The following is a 19,491-nucleotide window of genomic DNA, read 5'->3' on the forward strand; positions in this document are numbered from 1 at the left end:
AGGAGTTTGATAATTACAGAGAAAATCGACCCCTAAAAATGAAGTTCTTCAACTGAAGACTTTGGATTTCTGAAGACTTTCTGAAGACTTTGAAGGTGAAGAAATTGGTGTGACCTTGAAGACTTGGTATTCATTTGAGGAATATGAAGCGTGAAGACTTTTGTTTTCGTAGTTCCATTTTCTCTTTCTTGAGTCATAGGAAACACCGTACTGTTAAAGGGGGTCAAGGAAATACTAAGGAAAAATTTCCATGTGATGCTCAACTCAAAATCCTACACCTACCAATCCCTTCGAATGAAGCCATTGGAAATGTCATACAGTTCAGTCATATTCTTCAGTGATAGAGACGAAGTTCTTCTGGTCTCTGAGGAATTTGTTCTGACTGAGGAGTTAGGAATTCGCCAGTGCGGATTGCCTACACAGTGAGGAACATGATAGCCCTGAGGAATTTGAACCTCAAATTTCCGACCGTTGTTGTGCTATGCGCCAGCTGTCCCAAAATATCTACCCACCTAATGGTCATATCATTGAAGGGCATTTATGTCTTATCATGCGGGCTGCTCCCTAGGCTATAAATAGCCGCCCCCTACAACTACTAACTGGTTGGCTGCTCCGAGAGAAACTGACACTTGTCATTTGAGAGGATCCCATCCTCCGAGGACTTTGAGCGAAAATCATCAAGTGAGGAAAAACCCCAAACCCAAACACCTACAAACCCAAAGTGATTGAGCATCACTGAAGAGATTGATCCTGCGTGGATCCGACGCTTGTTACCTTTGAAGACCGTGCTTCTTCGAGACGGTTAGGCATCATGGTCCAGAGCATCCAACAGGAAATTGTGGATCGCCGAGTGACCGAGTTTGTGAAGGTTCGGAAGTCACCTGAAGACTTACCACGAGTGATTGGACGAGGTCCGTGTGACCTTAGTTCAAGGATAATACGGTGAGGACTGTGTGTCCGGGACTGGGTGTCCTCAGGTTTAAATACCTAGCCGCTCCAACCAGACGTACAACTGAGACAGCAGTTGGAACTGGTCTACCAAATCATTGTCTTCACCAAGCCAACTGGTTCTATTTCCTCAACTCTTTCATTTCCTCATTCCTGTGTTGTGCAATTGTTCATATCTGTGTTTGAAGACTTTGACTGAAGACTTTCTCAATTTCCTCAGTTCAATTTCTTCAGTCTGTTTGTCTTCATCTTGTGTTATCCTGTGTTTACGCTGTCTGTACTCTGTGCTTGTCTTCATTTCATCATGATGACAATGCTTGTGTTCTGCTATGCATACTTTTGAGTACTTATTCCGCTGCAAGTAGTTCTTCGCTAAGGAATTTCCTCACTGGCAAATTCCTCAGTGAAGAATTCATAAAAATCGCATATTCACCCCCCTCTAGTCGATATAACGCACTTTCACACGAGAAAATGAGTGGTAATAGGATTCCCAGTCCCGAACTAAAAAATGCAAATACTTAAACAAAACTCCCCCGAGACTGATGTTGGTATGGACGGCACCCATTGTTTCGGACAAGCCGTGGAGTGTGATTAATGGTGGAGGGGGAGTAAACCTTTACTTTTATCGCTTGGGAACCGCCACTAGCATGCTTAGCATGGAAGATGTTGATAACTGATGGTCGTGAAGTGAATAAGAAGGGTGCATGTCCCAAAATATCATTTATCTCTGTTTTAAAAATTGAGCTCTGGCACCTCTGCAAATCACTGCTTCCCTCTGCGGAGGGACTTTCTATTTACTTTTATGTTGCGTCATCACCATCTAAAAACAAGCGCCAGAAACTGAGTAGAGCACAACTGTCATGATTTATGCATTATGTATAGCTAATATTGGGTGCATCATGACTAGATCTTTTCTACCATGAATTACAATGTTTAGTTGCTGCTTGAACTTTGTAGGTGCTCTGCATTTATGTTTTGCGGTCTCAGAAAGGGTTAGCGAGATACCACTATTGTCATATTATATCATGGTTGTTTTGACAACGTGTTGCTGTTTGAGATATCTTATTATTGCTTGCTAGCTGATTATGTCATTGATATGAATCATTATAATCTTTAAACGTTATTTTTGGCATGGTTAGTTATAATGCTGGCTGAAAACCTGGGTGTTGTTTAAGCTTATTTATGCAAACAAGAGCAAAAGAGTTAGTAAAAGTTTTTCTTTCTCACTTTCAGTTGATCAACTGAATTGCTTGAGGACAAGCAAAGGTTAAAGCTTGGGGGAGTTGATGCGTCTCCAATGTATCTACTTTTTCTCATGCTTTTCCTCTTGTTTTGGACTCTAATTTGCATGATTTGAATGAAACTAACCCCGGACTGACGTTGTTTTCAGCAGAACTACCATGGTGTTGTTTTTCTGCGGAAATAAAGGTTCTCAGAATGGAACGAAACTTTGCGGGGATTTTTTATATCAATAATAAGAATTTCTGGAGCCAAGACCCACCAGAGAGGGGCCCCTGGTTGGGCACAACCCACCAGGGCACGCCCCCTCTCCTGGCGCGCCCAGGTGGGTTGTACCCGCCTGGTGGCCCCGCTGACGACCCCCCTGATACTATAAATTCACATTATTCCAGGAAAAAAATCAGGGAGAAAGAATTATCGTGATCCACGAGACGGAGCCGCCGCAAAGCCCTATTCTTCCTCGGGAGGACAGATCTGGAGTCCGTTTGGGGCTTCGGAGAGGGGGATCTTCATTCTTCGTCATCACCAACCCATCTCCATCGCCAATTCCATTATGCTCCCCACCAGGAGTGAGTAATTCCTTTGTAGGCTCGCTGGTCGGTGAGGAGTTGTATGAGATTCATCATGTAATCGATTTAGTTTTGTTAGGGCCTGATCCCTAGTATCCACTATGTTCTTAGATTGATGTTGCTATGACTTTGCTATGCTTAATGCTTGTCACTTTGGGCCCGGGAGCCATGAACTCAGATCTGAACTGTTTATGAATTCATCATTATATCCATGTTTTAGATCTGATCTTGCAAGTTATAGTCACCTACTACGTGTTATGATCCGGCAACCCCGGAGTGACAACAACCGGGCCCACTCCCGGTGATGACCGTACTTTGAGGAGTTCATGTATTCACTATGTGTTAATGTTTTGTTCCGGTTCTCTATTAAAAGGAGGCCTGAATATCCCTTAGTTTCCAATATGGACCCCGCTGCCACGGGAGGGTAGGACAAAAGATGTCATGCAAGTTCTTTTAATAAAGCACGTATGACTATTTACGGAATACATGCCTACATTATATCGATGAGCTGGAGCTAGTGTCGTATCGCCCTAGGTTATAACTGTTACATGATGAATATCATCCAACAAGTCACCGATCCAATGCCTACGAACTTATCCTTATTGATCTTGTTGTGTTACTATGGCTATCATCACTGTTACACTTGCTACAAATTACTGCTATCACTGTTATTGTTACCGTTGCTGCTGTCACTACTATCAAAACTATCAAACTACTTTGCTACTGATCACTTTTCTGCAGATAATTAATCTCTAGGTGTGGTTGAATTGACAACTCAGCTACTAATACCTTCAAATATTCTTTGGTTCCCCTTGTGTTGAATCTATTAATTTGGGTTGAATACTCTACTCTCAAAAACTGTTGCGATCCCCTATACTTGTGGGTTATCAAGACCTTTTTCTCGCGCCGTTGCCGGGGAGCATAACTATATTTGTGGAGTCACTTGGAATTATCATCATATTATCACTATGAAGAATCTGAAGGATCCAAAGACTAAGATATTTCCCTCAAGGACGAGGGGAGGTAAGGAACTGCAATCCAGTTCTGCTTTAGATTTACCTTCTGTTATGAGTAAACTTGCAACACCACCACATGCTATGAATTCTACTATGTCGCAAGTTATTGATGATGCTACTTCTACTATGAATGACGCTTATGATGATGCTAGTACCTTGCTTGATAATGATGATGTGCCACTTGGTGAATTTCTTGATGAACAAATTGCTAGAGTTATACAACATGATGTTGTTGAATCTGATGATGAACTTGAAACTGAAACACCTGCTAGAACTAGCCTTGCTAGATATGAATTGCCTAAGGTACCAGAAGGTTATGTTATGAGTGAAGAAGCAACAAGAGATATTCTTGCTTGCAATTATAGAGATGATCTAGAGAAATTATTATGTATAAAGAAAAATCTCTGAATGCTAGAATGAAATGTGATCCTAAGCTTGCTACTTCACCTATCTTTATTGCTGATAAGGATTATGAATTCTCTGTCGACCCAGAGTTAATTACTTTGGTTGAATCTGATCCTTTCCATGGTTATGAAACTGAAACTGTTGTGGCACATCTTACTAAGTTGAATGGTATAGCCACCCTTTTTACTCATGATGAGAAAACTTGCTATTACTTTATTCTCAAATTATTTCCTTTCTCATTAAAGGGTGATGCTAAAGCTTGGTACAATACTCTTGCTCCTGGTTGTGTGCGTAGTCCCGAGGATATGATCTATTACTTCTCTGAAAAATATTTTCCTGCTCATAAGAAACAAGCTGCCTTACAGGAAATATTTAACTTTGTGCAAACTAAAGAAGAGAGTCTCCCACAAGCTTGGGGAGGCTTTGCCAGTTACTTAATGCTTTGCCTGATCATCCTCTTAAGAATAATGAAATACTTGGTATCTTCTATAATGGACTAACCGATGCTTCTAGGGACTTCCTAGATAGTTGTGCTGGTTGTGTTTTCAGGAAAAGAACTGTTGGACAAGCTGAGGAATTATTGAATAACATATTGAAACATTATGATGAGTGGACTCTTCCTGAACCACCGGCTAGACCCACTCTGAAGAAGAGGCATATATTATATCTCAGTCGTGAAGATATGCAAGAGGCAAAGAAATCTACGAAGGAAAAATGTATTAAAGCTGAGGATGTTAAATATTTACCTCCTATTGAAGAAATACATGGGCTTAATACACCACCACTGCCTAAGGTGGTAGAGGTAAATTCTCTTATGAATTTCAATGAAAATGATAATCCTCACAATATGCATCCGAGTCAATGCCTTTATGAGTTTGAAAACTATATTAGAAAACAAGATCACTTCAATGCAAATGTTATGAAACAGTTGAAATACAACTCTGATATGTTTACTCGCTTGAGTGACTTGTTATTTAGAATCTCAAATGATTTTAGAGGTGTTGGAAAACATGCTTCTATGGTACAAACCCAACTAGAACAAGTTGCTAAATCTCAAAGAGAATTACTTGATGAAATGAATCATAATATGCATGACTTTGCTGTTAGAGTTGCAACTAGAGGAGGTAAAATGACTCAGGAACCACTTTATCCTGAAGGACACCCAAAATGAATTGAACAAGACTCACGAAGGAAGAACATTAGTGCACCTAGTCGTTCTATAAAGAAAAACAAAAAGAAAAATGATAGGACTTTGCATGCTTCTAGTGAACCTGAAGTAGAAAAACCTCTTGATAATGAAAATGAAGCTTCTATCTCTGATGCCGAAACTCAATCTGGTAATGATCATCCACCTAGTGATAATGAATTTCCCGTACAATAAATAAAAAATGACTCAAAAATAAAAGTTATCAGAATGCCCTGAAAACTTAATACGATTTTTATCTGGAATTTTTGGTGCAAATAATACCAGAGGGAGGTGCACCAGGTGGGCACAACCCACCTAGGCGCGCCAGGACCCCCAGGCGTGCCATGGTGGGTTGTGGTCCCCACGTGGGCCCCCCTCACTTACCTCTTCATCCCACATCATCACTTACCTCCAGAAAAAAATCCCCATTGCTCTCTCCCCCGTGTTCTTGAGCTCAAACCCGCGGATTTCGATCTTTTGCTCGAAGCTCCATTTCCGAAACTGTTTCGGGGGATTGTTGCTGTGAAAAATTGTATGCGGACATGAATATCTTTAGGAAGTTTGGCTCTAAGAAGAACTCCAAGGGTGTTATTGGGGAGTCTTCTGACAGTGATCTCCACCCTTAGAGGTTGGTGGAGGTACGGCCGTGCAAATGGCCGCACACCCCGTTCTTGCAAGAGGCTAGAATTCATGAGGAGTTCATGCAATATATTGCCAATGCCGGCCTCATGGACTTCATCGCAGATGACCGTGACCAACACCAAATCCTCACAAACATGTTTGTTCAAAGTTTTACTTTCCTGCCTAGAAATAATCCTCCTGAAGTGAGCTTTGATTTATATGTTGAAAACCATCACATACCACTTACTGAGTTTTGTAACATATGCATGATCCCGTCTGATGGGAGCTTGGCTGAGACTAGGCTGACTGAGTTTGACGCCTTCTGTCGCACTTTGACAGTGGGGGATGAGAGAAGAGTGTCAGCCATCACTGCCGGTGGCTTACATTTTCCTGCTGTTCATTAGTTTGCACTCTTCATTACCAAATGCTTGCTTGCTAGAGAGAAGGTGGTGCGCTCAGTTCACCGGACCTTGTTGTTTTACGTCGTGCCTTAGGGGGCGACAACACTTATAGCTTGGGAGCTATTGTGGCTCGTCGCCTCCATCTTAATAAATCTCAGGGTAAAATACATGGTGGGATTTGTGCCACTCGTTTGGCAGCCATTTCGAGGTTGCGATACGCCCTCATGATTATCCTCTGACTAAGGTTTACCAAGACCGTGCAGTCATGCATCATCATGACTTTCTTGCACATGATCTTGCTAACATTGCCATTCCTTATAACCTGGTCTATAGCATTGAAACTCATGATGTTATTCCATTGCCTGCGCCTGCTTTGTTTGATTCTGTTGCTAGGGGCGGATACCGGATTATACCTGCAGACATCCTTGCCTACTGGAACGCTCACACTGCTGTAGAGGCTGCACATGCACCTCAGCGATGGGATGAGTGGATGCCCGCTCCTCAGGATCCCTACTACCCTCCAGGCTACTGATTGATTACCAACTTAGGCCAAAATCCTAAGCTTGGGGGAGTACGTGTTTCTCACCGACATTATATTCATGTTCACATATCATTCTATTTGTCGGTGTTCACACTTTTTCATTGTGTCATCCATGCTTAGATTTATTTTCTTGCTTTCTTCTTATGTGTTTCAAAAGCTTTAGAAAAACTAAAAAAATTAGTTGTAGTAGTACTAAAAAGAAAACCCAAAAAGATTTCCTTGTTCTTCTTTTGCTTGTTGGGAGCTTTCCCGTGTAAATAGTTTTTCTCGTTTTTGCTTTTCCCTTGTATTTGCTTGTTCAAGGAAACCAAAAACTCCAAAAATATTTCAGTGTGTTTCTCTGAACTTCTTTTATTTTTATTCGAGTCTTACCGAGGAGAAGACCACGATGAAAATGTTGAGTGGCTCTCATATGAATAATTGTTGAACTAATAAAGAGCCCATTTTACCGTGTCTTCTCCCGTTGAATAAAATCTTTTGCAGATTCCAGCTTAGTTCATGGCACTCTTGCACTATTATTATTTTCTTATCATTTGGTCGTGCAAGTGAAAGGCAATAATGACGATATTTGATGAGCTGGCCGTGGCAAAGAGAAACTGGTATGAACTCGACTTGTTATGTTTGTGTAAATATGTTTAACCTAGTATCCAGGCTCCAGCCCATTACGATTAAACATGTTTGCAATGACAATTAGATATTATAGTATCTCATGCCATGCATAAGTCGCTGGGAGTTGATAATGATTCATCTTGGATATCAACATAGCGTTAAAATGATTGTGATGTAGTATGATGATATGGTATCCTCCTCTGAATGTTCGAGTGGCTTGACTTGGCACATGTTCATGCATGTAGTTGAATCAAAACCAACATAGCCTCTAATATTTATGTTCATGGTGTTCATATCCTACTCATGCTAGTGTCCAATGTTACTTATGCGTAATGCCTGGTTATGATCGTTGTTGCTCTCTGGCTGGCCGCTTCTCAATCTTAATTGCTAGCCTTCGCGTGTACTAAGTGGGAATTCTGCTTGTACATCAAAAACCTTGAACCCAAAGTTATTCTTGATGAGTCCACCATACCTACCTATATACGGTGTTACCCTGCCGTCCTAAGTAAATTTGCATGTGCCACCTCTAAAAACTTCTAAAAATTATCCTTTTTGTGTGCCTAGATCGTTCATGGAACGACAGGAGGTGGTCGATACCTTCCGTGCTAAGCATGTTATTCTCAGGTCGAGTGTTTATTCACTCGCCATCGCACGAGAAAATGGGCAGTAATAGGGATTCCCAGTCCCGAACTCAAAAATGCAAATAATTAAACAAAACTCCCCAGGGACTGATGTTGGTATGGACGGCACCCGTTGTTTCGGACAAGCCGTGGAGTGTGATTGATGGTGGAGGGGGAGTAAACCTTTACTTATATCGCTTGGGAACCGCCACTAGCGTGCTTAGCATGGAAGATGTTGATAACTGATGGTCATGAAGTGAATAAGAAGGGTGCATGTCCCAAAATATCATTTATCTCTGTTTTAAAAATTGAGCTCTGGCACCTCTGCAAATCACTGCTTCCCTCTGTGAAGGGACTTTCTATTTACTTTTATGTCGTGTCATCACCTTCTAAAAACAAGCGCCAGAAACTGAGTAGAGCACAGCTGTCATGATTTATGCATTATGTATAACTAATGTTGGGTGCATCATGATTGGATCTTTTCTACCATTAATTACAATGTTTAGTCGCTGCTTGAACTTTGGAGGTACTCTGCATTTATGTTTTGCGGTCTCAGAAAGGGCTAGCGAGATACCACTATTGTCATATTATATCATGGTTGTTTTGACAACGTGTTGCTGTTTGAGATATCTTATTATTGCTCGCTAGCTGATTATGTCATTGATATGAGTCATTATAATCTTTAAATGTTATTGTTGACATGGTTAGTTATAATGCTGGCTGAAAACCTGGGTGCTGTTTAAGCTTATTTATGCAAACAAGAGCAAAACAGTTCATAAAAGTTTTTCTTTCTCACTTTTAGTTTATCAACTGAATTGCTTGAGGACAAGCAAAGGTTTAAGCTTGGGGGGAGTTGATACGTCTCCAACGTATCAACTTTTTCTCACGCTTTTCCTCTTGTTTTGGACTCTAATTTTCATGATTTGAATGAAACTAACCCCGGACTGACGCTGTTTTCAGCAAAACTACCATGGTGTTGTTTTTGTGCAGAAATAAAAGTTCTCGGAATGGAATGAAACTTTGCGAGGATTTTTTGTATCAATAATAAGAATTTCTGGAGCCAAGACCCACCAGAGAGGGGCGCCCCTCTCCTGGCACGCCCAGGTCGGTTGTACCCACTTGGTGGCCCCGCTGACGACCCCCCTGATACTATAAATTTACATTATTCCAGAAAAAAATCAGGGAGAAAGAATTATCACGGTCCATGAGACAGAGCCGCCGCCAAGCCTAGTTCTTCCTCAGGAGGACAGATCCGGAGTCCGTTTGGGGCTCCGGAGAGGGGGATCTTCGTTCTTCGTCATCACCAACCCATCTCCATAGCCAATTCCATGATGCTCCCCACCGGGAGTGAGTAATTCCTTTGTAGGCTCGCTGGTCGGTGAGGAGTTGGATGAGATTCATCATGTAATCGAGTTAATTTTGTTAGGGCCTGATCCCTAGTATCCACTATGTTCTTAGATTGATGTTGCTATGACTTTGCTATGCTTAATGCTTGTCACTTTGGGCCCGGGTGCTATGAACTCAGATCTGAACCATTTATGAATTCATCATTATATCCATGTTTTAGATCCGATCTTGCAAGTTATAGTCACCTACTACGTGTTATGATCCGGCAACCCCGGAGTGACAATTACCGGGCCCACTCCTGGTGATGACCGTAGTTTGAGGAGTTCATGTATTCACTATGTGTTAATGCTTTGTTCCGATTCTCTATTAAAAGGAGGCCTTAATATCTCTTAGTTTCCAATATGGACCCCGCTGCCACGGGAGGGTAGGACAAAAGATGCCATGCAAGTAATTTTAATAAAGCACGTATGACTATTTACGGAATACATGCCTGCATTATATCGATGAGATGGAGCTAGTGCCGTATCGCCCTAGGTTATAACTGTTACATGATGAATATCATCCAACAAGTCACCGATCCAATGCCTACGAATTTATCCTTATTGATCTTCCTGCGTTACTATTGCTATCATCACTGTTACACTTGCTACAAATTACTCCTATCACTGTTATTGTTACCGTTGCTACTGTCACTACTATCAAAACTATCAAACTACTTTGCTACTGATCACTTTGCTGCAGATAATTAATCTCCAGGTGTGGTTGAATTGACAACTCAACTGCTAATACCTTCAAATATTCTTTGGCTCCCCTTGTGTCGAATCTATAAATTTGGGTTGAATACTCTACCCTCGAAAACTGTTGCGATCCCCTATACTTGTGGGTTATCAATATGCTACTGGTATGATTTTGTTTTTTGTGTTTTAATTAGTGTTTGTGCCAAGTAAAGCCTTTAGGATCTTCTTGGGTGAGAGTTGTTTGATCTTGCTGAAACAGACAGAAACTTTGTGCTCACGAAAATAATTTTCATAAATCACGGAAAAGAGATTTTGCCCTGATTCTTTTTGCAGAAGATTAATATACAAATTACCCTGGTCGTCCTAATTTGGTAGAATTTTTGGACTTCCTGAAGTATTCGCCAAAGTCAGATTACTACAGACTGTTCTGTTTTGACAGATTATGTTTTCTTTGTGTTGTGTGCTTATTTTGATGGCTCTATGGGTTTCTTTGATGAGTTTTTGCCATAGAAAAGTTGGAATACAGTAGATATAATACGAAAAACTATGAATTAGTTTGATACATCACTTATAGTAGTGGTTTGCTTTCTTATACTAACGGATCTCACAAAGGTTTTGTTGAGTTTTGTGTAATTGAAGTGTTCAAGTTTTGGGTTATCTTACGATGGATGAAGGAAGGATGTAAGAGCCTAAGCTTGGGGATGCCCGGCATACCAAGATTTTATCCAAGAATGAGCAACCAACTAAGCTTGGGGATGCCCCCGAGTGGCATCCCCGCTTTCTTCCAACAACTATCGGTATTTTACTCGAGGCTATATTTTTATTCGTCACATGATATATGTTTTGCTTGGAGCGTCTTGTATGATATGAGCCTTTGCTTGTTTTATTTTGTGTTTTAAGTCATCAATCCTTGCTGGACACACCTATTTGAGGGAGCCAAAATTATATCATGACTTGTTAGAATTGCTCTCTGTGCTTCACTTAAATCTTTTATGAGCTAGGACTTGCTCTAGTGCTTCACTTATATCTTTTTTAGCACGGTGTGCTTAGTATTTTTGAAGAAATGCTCTCTTGCTTCACTTAGATTTATTTGAGCGTTAGTAAAATTTTGAAGAAATTCTCTCTTGCTTCACTTAAATTATTTTGAGAGAAAGAAAATTTGTTATGCTCATGATCTTCACTTATATTTGTTTGAGCTTATGAAAAGCAACACATGAAAATTAGTCCCAAAGTGATAGATATCCAAGAAGGATAAAGTAAAAGAATGTCATGAAGATCATTGGACAAAATAAACTTGATTCTTAGTAATAGTTTTGAGATATGATGATGTGATGCGTGAGTTATGTTGATGAGTAATTGTGCTCTAGTAAGAATATTGGTGTTAAGGTTTGTGATTCCCTATGCATGCACGAAAGTCAATATCATGCAATGAAAATTATATCCTACTTGTGGTGCATTATTTGGTGTTAATTATGCTTAATGCTTTCTAATGAGATTATTCGTTTCTTGGTTGGTCGCTTCTCAATCTTTTTGCTAGCCTTTATTTTGCACTAAGTATGATCTCTACTTGTGCATCCAAAATCCTTTAAACCAGTTTTGCCACATGAGTCCACTATATCTACCTATATGCGGTATTATTTTGCCGTTCTAAGCAAATTTGCATGTGCCATCTCTAATTTTCAAAATAAACTTCTATTTTGTGTGTTTGTTTCGCCCGCGGAACGGTAACGGGTGGCCGATATTTTCCATGTTGGATGTGTTATTCTCACGATGAGTGTTTATTCACTTGTCGTTGCACGAGAGTAAGGCAAAGGTTTTAGGGATGCCCAGTCCCAAAATGCAAAAATGAATTTGCTTTATGTTTTCAAATAATAAATTCCTTGGAAAGTGTTGGTATGGAAGGCACCCATGGATACGGCTAGGCATGGAAAGTGAAAGAATGGTGGGAAAATGAATAAACTTTATTTTCTGTTTGGGAACCGCCTATGGCATATCTAGCATGGAAATTGTTCGTAGGTCTACATCGTTTTCGTTGGTGGGATGGATACACCTCCCAAAATGTTTTTATCTCTAATTTTTTCGCTTTGAGCTCTGGCACCTCTACAAATCCCTACTTACCTCTGTGAAGGGCCTTTCTTTTACTTTATGCAATTTTTATGTTTGAATTTGAGTCTCCATCTTCTCTTACAAAAAGCACCAACTAAGAGGCAACATGATCATGCTTAAGTATTGGGTGTAGTTAATATTTGAGTGTGTTTCATGAATGGATCAATGTTTGAGCATGATGGGCTGGGGATAACTTGTTTTAGCATTGATATTTTGAAAGACATGGTTGGTTGTTGATATGCTTGAGTATCTAAATTATTATGTCAAAACTAGACTATTGCTTTGAATCACATAAAAGTCTAGATGCCTATGTTATAAAGAAAAGAATATGATATGACTTGATGAACAACACTCCACATCAAAAATTCTGTTTTTATCACTTACCTACTCGAGGACGAGCATGAGTTAAGCTTGGGGATGCTGATACGTCTCCAACGTATACATAATTTTTGATTGTTCCATGCTGCTTTATTATCAATCTTGGATGTTTTATAATCATTTTAAAGTCATTTTATATCATTTTTTGGTACTAACCTATTGACATAGTGCCAAGTGCCAGTTGATGTTATTTCCATGTTTTTACATTGCAGGAAATCAATATCAGACGGAGTCCAAATGCCATGAAACTTCACGATGATTTTTTACGGGCCAGAAGGAAGAAGTTGGGCCTTGGTTGCACCTGAGGGAGTCCCGAGGAGGGGACAACCCACCAGGGCGCGCCAGGAGGCCCTGGCGCGCCCTGGTTGGTTGTGCCCACCTTGGGTGCCCCCCGGACCGCCTCTTTGCTCTATAAATACCCCAAAAATCTAGAAACCCTAGAGACGTTGACGAAATATTCATCCAGCCGCCGCAGAGTCCAGAACCACTAGATCCAATCTAGAAATCATCACGGAGCGGTTCACCACTTCCATTGGTGCCTCTCCGATGATGCGTGAGTATTTATTTGTAGACCTTCGGGTCCGTACTTAGTAGCTAGATGGCTTCCTCTCTCTCGCTGAATTCTCAATACAATGGTCTCTTGGAGATCCATATGATGTAACTCTTTTGCGGTGTGTTTGTTGGGATTTGATGAACGTCAAGTTTATGATCAGTTATATCTTTTTATATCCATGAAAGTTATTTGAGTTTCTTTGATCTCTTATAGCCTCGTATTTCTTCTCCGATATTTGTTTTTTCGGCCAACTTGATCTATTTATCTTGCAATGGGAAGAGGTGCCCGGTAGTGGGTTCGATCTTACGGTGCTTGATCCCAGTGACAGAAAGGGAACCGACATGTATGTATTTTTGCTACTAAGGATAAAAACATGGGATCTATATCTACCGCCATAGATAAACAAATCTTGTGTACATCATGTCATCGTTCTTATTGCATTACTCCGTTTTTCCATGAACTTAATACACTAGAAGCATGCTGGATAGCGGTCGATGTGTGGAGTAATAGTAGTAGATGCAGGCAGGAGTTGGTCTACTAATCTTGGACGTGATGCCTATGTAATGATCATTCCCTGGATATCATCATAATTATTTGAAGTTCTATCAATTGCCCAACAGTAATTTGTTTACCCACCGTTTGCTATTTTTCTCGAGAGAAGCCACTAGTGAAACCTACGGTCCCCGGGTCTTCTTTCTCATATATTTGCTTGCGATCTACTTTTCCTTTGCACTTTTATTCAGATCTATTAAACCAAAAATACAAAAATACTTTGCTGCACTTTATTTTATTTGCGATCTATTATTTCATCCTATTACAATTTTCTCCCGTCCATGCATCATTTCTGGCGCCGTACCCCGAAAGGGATTGACAACCCCTTTAACACGTCAGGTTGCGAGTGGCTGTTATTTGTGTGCAGGGGATGTTTACGTTGTGTTTCTTGGTTCTCCTACTGGTTCGATAACCTTGGTTTCATATCTGAGGGAAATACCTATCGCCGCTGTGTTGCATCATCCCTTCCTCTTTGGGGAAATACCGACGTAGCTTCAAGCGACATCAAAAGGAATTTCTGGCGCTGTTGTCGGGGAGGATCTTCAACATAACCAGGTTCCTAATCACAAATCTCATCTCCTCGCAATTTACATTATTTTCCATTTGCCTCTCGTTTTCCTCTCCCCCACTTCACAAAAATTTGCCATCTTATTCGCCTCTCTTTTTCACCGATCTCTTGTCTCTAGTCCCGATGTCTAGCGTCCCTACTCCTTCTCTGTCACCAGATTTTGAAGTTCTTTACTTCAAGCAAAGACAAGGAGAAATTTTGAAAGATGCCTGGTATAGGCATATGGAATCATACGTGTTTCCAATCTAAAGGGGGATGCTAAGGTTTTGCTTCGTAATTTTTACATTGGATTAGCTTTGCATCATAGGCGACTTCTTGATTTTGCCGCTAAAGGAAATTTTATTGAGCTTGATGCAAACGCTTCCTATGAAATTTTGGAAGGAATTTTGGGAATTCCTCCTCAAAAGAAGGGGTTTTCCTTTACCCCTGAGGGAGTTCAAATGTTGGGCAAACTTGGTGATTTGCATAAACATATGGTTGAAATACAGAAATATAATGAACCCCTCAAGCACCTCAATGGTAGTATCAGTCGCATGAATACCTTTATTACTCTTTGCAACAAGAGATTGGATATTTTGGATCCTAACATGGTTTCTTTTCCGGAGAATTTAGGGAAGCATAAAGAGCCTCCCGGGTTTGAGAAAACCCTTACAAAAGTTGCCAAAACTTCGGAAGACAAAACTTAGATCCTTGCCTTACGCCTAGCTAAGGGCGTAAAACTATAGCGCTTGTTGGGAGGCAACCCAATGAATAAAATTTATTTTTGCTTTTTTGCTTTCTGTTCTTGTGTGTTTGCACAATTATGTGATATGTCTCCAATGTATCTACTTTTTCTCACGCTTTTCCTCTTGTTTTGCACTCTAATTGGCATGATTTGAATGAAACTAACCCCAGACTGACGCTGTTTTCAGCAGAACTACCATGGCGTTGTTTTTGTGCAGAAATAAAGTTCTCGGAATGGAACAAAACTTTGTAAGGATTTTTTATATCCATAATAAGAATTTCTGGAGCCAAGACCCACCAGAGAGAGGCCCCTGATTGGGCACAACCGACCAGGGCGCGCCCCCCTCTCCTGGCGCGCCCAGGTGGGTTGTACCCACCTGGTGGCCCTGCTGACGACCCCCCTAATACTATAAATTCACATTATTCCAGAAAAAAACCAGGGAGAAAGAATTATCGCGATCCACGAGACGGAGCCGCCGCCAAGCCCTATTCTTCCTCGGGAGGACAGATCTGGAGTCCGTTTGGGGATCCGGAGAGGGGGATCTTCGTTCTTCATCATCACCAACCCATCTCCATCGCCAATTCCATGATGCTCCCCACCGGGAGTGAGTAATTCCTTCGTAGGCTCGCTGGTTGGTGAGGAGTTGGATGAGATTCATCATGTAATTGAGTTAGTTTTGTTAGGGCCTGATACCTAGTATCCACTATGTTCTTAGATTGATGTTGCTATGACTTTTCTATGCTTAATGCTTGCCACTTTGGGCCCGGGTGCCATGAACTCAGATCTGAACCGTTTATGAATTCATCATTATATCCATGTTTTAGATCCAATCTTGCAAGCTATAGTCACCTACTACGTGTTATGATCCGGCAACCCCGGAGTGACAACAACTGGGCCCACTCCCGGTGATGACCGTAGTTTGAGGAGTTCATGTATTCACTATGTGTTAATGCTTTGTTCCGGTTCTCTATTGAAAGGAGGCCTTAATATACCTTAGTTTCCAATATGGACCCCGCTACCATGGGAGGGTGGGACAAAAGATGTCATGCAAGTTCTTTTAATAAAGCACGTATGACTATTTACGGAATACATGCCTACATTATATCGATGAGCTGGAGCTAGTTCCGTATCGCCCTAGGTTATAACAGTTACCAAATCACATAACTCATAATACAAATCGTCATCGAACGTTAAGCGTGCGGACCCTACGGGTTCAAGAACTATGTATACATGACCGAGACACATCTCCGGTCAATAACCATTAGCGGAACCTGGATGCTCATATTGGTTCCTACATATTCTACGAAGATGCTTATCGGTCGAACCGCAATAACAACATACGTTATTCCCTTTGTCATCGGTATGTTACTTGCCCGAGATTCGATCATTGGTATCATCATACCTAGTTCAATCTCGTTACCGGCAAGTCTCTTTACTCGTTCTGTAATGCATCATCCTGCAACTAACTCATTAGTCACATTACTTGCATGGCTTATAGTGATGTGCATTACCAAGAGGGCCCAAAGATACCTCTTCGATACTCGGAGTGACAAATCCTAATCTCTATCTATGCCAACCCAACAAACACCTTCGGAGACACCTGTAGAGCATCTTTATAATCACCCAGTTACGTTGTGATGTTTGATAGCACACAAGGTGTTCCTCCGGTATTCGTGAGTTGCATAATCTTATAGTTAGAGGAATATGTATAAGTCATGAAGAAAGCAATAACAATAAAACTTAAGGATCATTATGCTAAGCTGACGGATGGGTCTTGTCCATCACATCATTCTCTAATGATGTGATCTTGTTCATCAAATGACAACACATGTCTATAGTCAGGAAACATAACCATCTTTGATTAACGAGCTAGTCAAGTAGAGGCATACTAGGGACACTCTGTTTTGTCTATGTATTCACACATGTACTAAGTTTCTGGTTAATTCAATTCTAGCATGAATAATGAACATTTATCATGATATAAGGAAATATAAAGAACAACTTTATTATTGCCTCTAGGGCATATTTCCTTCACCGATAATATTCATGCTCAACGCAAACACCAAATAACATTTATTTAGGTCCAACACTAATCCCGAAGGTAGAGGGAGTGTGCGATGGTGATCTTATCAACCTTGGAATCACTTCCAACACACATCGTCACCTCGCCCTTAACTAGTCTTTGTCCATTTTGCAACTCCTATTTCGAGTTACTAATCTTAGCAACTGAATCGGTATCAAATACCCTGGGGTTACTGAACACTAGTAAAGTACACATCAATAACATGTATATCAAATATACCTTTATTCACTTTGCCATCCTTCTTATCCGCCAAGTATTTTGGGTAGTTCCGCTTCCAGTGACCATTCCCTTTGCAATAGAAGCACTCAGTTTCAGGCTTAGGTCTAGCTTTGGGCTTCTTCACGGGAGCGGCAACTTGTTTGCCATTCTTCTTGAAGTTCCCTTTCATTCCCTTTTGCCTTTTTTGAAACTAGTGGTCTTGTTAACCATCAACATTTGATGCTCTTTCTTGATTTCTACCTTCGCCGATTTCAGCATCGCGAAGAGCTCGAGAATCGTTTTCGTCATCCCTTGCATATATAGTTCATCACGAAGTTCTTGTACCTTGGTGATAGTGACTAGAGAACTCTATCAATCATTATCTTATCTGGAAGATTAACTCCCACTTGATTCAAGCGATTGTACTATCCAGACATTCTGAGCATATGCTCACTGGCTGAGCTATTCTCCTCCATCTTGTAGGCAAAGTACTTGTCAGAGGTCTCATACCCCTCGACATGGGCATGAGTCTGAAATACCAATTTCAACTCTTGGAACATCTCATATGCTCAGTGGTGTTCAAAACATTTTTGAAGTCCTGGTTCTAAGACGTAAAGCATAACGCACTAAACTATCAAGTAGTCATCATACCGAGCTTATCAAACGTTCATAATGTCTGCATCTGCTCTTGCAATAGGTCTATCACCTAGTGGTGCATCAAGGATATAATTCTTCTATGTAGCAATGAGGATAGTCCTCAGATCACAGACTCAGTCCGCATCATTGCTACTATCATCTTTCAACTTATTTTTCTCTAGGAACATATCAAAAATAAAGGGGGAGCTACATCGCGAGCTATTGATCTACAACATAGATATGCAAATACTATTAGGACTAAGTTCATGATAAATTAAGTTCAATTAATCAAATTACTTAAAAACTCCGACTTAGATAGACATCCCTTAAGTCATCTAAATGATACGTGATCCAAATCAACTAAACCATGTCCGATCATCACGTGAGATGGAGTAGTCATCAATGGTGAACATCTCTATGTTGATCATATCTACTATATGATTCCCGTTCGACCTTTCGGTCTCCAGTGTTCCGAGGCCATGTCTGTACATGCTAGGCTCGTCAAGTTTAACGCGAGTATTCCGCATGTGCAAAACTGTCTTGCACCTGTTGTATGTGAACGTAGAGCCTATCACACCCGATCATCATGTGGTGTCTCGACACGAAGAACTGTCACAACGATGCATACTCAGGGAGAACACTTATACCTTGAAATTTTAGTTAAGGTATCATCTTATAACGCTACCGCCGAACTAAGCAAAATAAGATGCATAAAAGATAAACATCACATGCAATCAAAAAATATGTGACATGATATGGCCATCATCATCTTGTGCTTTTGATCTCCATCTCCAAAGCATCGTCATGATCTCCATCGTAACCGGCTCGACACCTTGATCTCCATCGTTGCGTTGTGGTCGTCTCGCCAACTATTATTGCTTGTACAACTATCGCTACCGCATAGTGATAAAGTAAATAAATTACATGGCATTTGCATTTCATACAATAAAGAGACATCCATAAGGCTCCTGCCGGTTGTCGATAACTTTTACAAAACATGATCATCTCATACAATAACGTATATCACATCATGTCTTGACCATATCACATCCCAACATGCCCTGCAAAAACAAGTTAGACGTCCTCTACTTTGTTGTTGCAAGTTTTACGTGGCTGCTACGGGCTTCTAGCAAGAACCGTTCTTACCTACGCATCAAAACCACAACGGTGTTTCGTCAGGTTTGCTATTTTAACCTTCAACAAGGACCGGTTGTAGTCAAATTCGATTCAACTAAAGTAGGAGAAACAGACACCCGCCAGCCACCTTTATGCAAAACTAGTTGCATGTCTGTCGGTGGAACCGGTCTCATGAACGTGGTCATGTAAGGTTGGTCCGGGCCGCTTCATCCAACAATACCGCCGAGTCAAAGTACGACGTCGGTGGTAAGCAGTATTACTATCACCGCCCACAACTCTTTGTGATCTACTCGTGCATATCATCTACGCATAGACCT

Source organism: Aegilops tauschii, chromosome 3, assembly GCF_002575655.3.
Source record: "Aegilops tauschii subsp. strangulata cultivar AL8/78 chromosome 3, Aet v6.0, whole genome shotgun sequence".
In the NCBI taxonomy this organism is placed as follows: domain Eukaryota; kingdom Viridiplantae; phylum Streptophyta; class Magnoliopsida; order Poales; family Poaceae; genus Aegilops; species Aegilops tauschii.